The 2,444-nt window shown below is 35.1% G+C and overlaps 1 pseudogene; it reads left to right on the forward strand.

Annotated features, from left to right (window-relative positions):
• The first annotated feature begins 334 nt into the window (after positions 1–334).
• Positions 335–1,132, forward strand: LOC102840211 (annotated as a pseudogene).
• Positions 1,133–2,444: the final 1,312 nt, after the last annotated feature.

The following is a 2,444-nucleotide window of genomic DNA, read 5'->3' on the forward strand; positions in this document are numbered from 1 at the left end:
ATATTGACAAAAAATGCCAACCAAAAATCATATGCCAATCAAAGTTTTCCCTCAATATGGTGGCAAAATTCAGGCATTTCCTGATAAACATAAATTAAAAAGATTTGTCATGACCAGACCAACTTTACAAAAAAAAATGAGAACCAACAACATTGCAACAGCACTCAGAACTCAACCCAGATATAGAAGTACTTAAAACAAACCTACAAGACTGAAAATAGGGAACCAGAGAAAACAATTTATAATCAAGTCAACTACAAAGCAAAAAGTGGCACTAAGACTGCAGCCATGTTTCCCTGGAAACAATTTGGGCTTCCTCAGAACCAAGACCACTATGGCAGCTGGGGAGCCCAAGGACTTGGGCAGCTATTACTTCATATATCTGCCTCAGAAGATCTTCCAGTCCCTCACCTCCCAGGAGACCACCAGCCGGCTCCGCCAATGGTCCATGCTGGGTAGAATCAAGGCACAGGCGTTCAGATTTGACCAGACTTTCCAGGTGTATCAGAAGGATGATATTGTTATGGATTTCTTCAAAGACTCAAATGTTATTTCCAATTTGAAAGTACTTTCCGATTCTTCTGAACAATGGGTTCCATTAGGAACTGAAGTGAAGAAAATTGAAGCTATAAACATTCCTTGCACACAGCTGTCAATGTCACTTTTTAATCCATTATATGATGAAGATATTGTACAGAACAATGGACATATTGTGCAGTGTTTAGATTCTTTTTGTGACCTCTTCCTCATTTCTGATGAGTTAAGAAAAGTTCTGTTACTGGAAGACTTAGTGTTAGTGTTCAGCCAACTAACTAGGGAAGAGCTCCTGCTTTGTCTTTTCAAACATCTTTGTCTTGGTGGAAGCCTTTGTCAATATGAAGATGTGGTCAATCCCTATCTGGAGACAATGAAACTTATCTACAAGGATCTGGTGCGTGTTTGAAAGAACCCTCAAACCAAGAAAATAGAAATTACATCTTCTGTCTTTAAAGTAACAGCATATGATTCTGCTGGTATGCATGACCCTTCAACAAAGAGTCATGAGCACACATTTTCTTACTTCGTCGTGGGTTCTATCAAGCATCATGTTCATGTTTTATACCACTGCTATGGTGTGGTTAAAATGTCTTAACAATGCTGTTTCAGATCACGCATATTTACTGTTTGGTTTTTTTTTTATGCATCCAGTTTCAATTTTGTTTCTAATTTATAGGCAAACATTTACTTTGTAACTTAACTCAAATGAAATATAAAGAGCCTGCTTAGAACAGAATAAAGCAAACACCTAGATGCCTTTCCAGAAACCAATTCCCATCCCTAAAATAATCTATACTAATACAAGTTGTGGAGTTTTTAAAAGTCATAAGAAATTAAAAATCTAGTTCATTTATATTGTACTCAAGCAAGTTTTCAATTGCCCTTGTATTTTATTTCAGAAGCTAATTAATTCTGGGTTTAAACCTGTAGTAGAAAAATAACCATCTTATCTCTATCACTGATAATTAATATGCACTGCTAACTTTTTAAACATGAATTTCATTTAATTACATTTGTTCTTTCCATAAAGGTTTCTATCTCTAACAGTATAGTAATCCTTTGCAACCATAGTACCACCAAAAAGACTCAGTTAAAAAGAAAGCTCTGAAAGTCACTATAAACTTATAAAAAGCATAAGGTAAATTAAAATGGAAATTAAAATTAGCCTTGTAGTTACTATAAGCTATAAACTATAAATAAACAAACCTGGGGGGGGGACGCAGGGGTGACACTAGATACAGAATTTCCAAATGGCAAGCTAGTCAAGTAGAATTTAAAATAAAACAGACTGTTTAAAATAGGGAAAAAGTTAATACATCTACTCATCAAAATAAAAAAAGAGAAAAATCAGAAAGATTTAGTAAACATTAACACAACAGAAATAAACAATGAAAAGAAAACTCACAAACAAAATGAATTAAGTGCAGAAAATTATGTGGAACAAAGAAACCTGCACCACTACAGAGAAAACCACACAGATTGAATGTAAATAGATTGAATATACCAATCAAGAGACAGAACAGAATGGATAAGAAACCAAGATCCTTCAATATGCTGCCTACAAGAGACACATCAAAAATGTTGAGACAGCCTAACTGCCCATTGAAAGAAGAATGGTTAAGCAAAATTTGGTACATACACACAATGGAGTACTATACAATGTTGAAGAATAACCATAAATGTGTAAAACATCTCAAAACACGGATGAACTTGGATGATATTATGAAATTAGTCGATCGTAAAAGGACAAATATAGTATGATACTAATGTTGTAAAAAGTTAAGAAAAGCTTTTCTTGATAATAGAGACCATCTATGATGGTTACCACGAGTCCTGGTGTGGCGCTGTGGGCTTTGCATCAGACTGCAAAGTCGTTTGAACTGCAGGGTCGGTGGTTCAAGCTCATA

Source organism: Chrysochloris asiatica, unplaced genomic scaffold (assembly GCF_000296735.1).
Source record: "Chrysochloris asiatica unplaced genomic scaffold, ChrAsi1.0 scaffold02133, whole genome shotgun sequence".
Lineage (NCBI taxonomy): Eukaryota > Metazoa > Chordata > Mammalia > Afrosoricida > Chrysochloridae > Chrysochloris > Chrysochloris asiatica.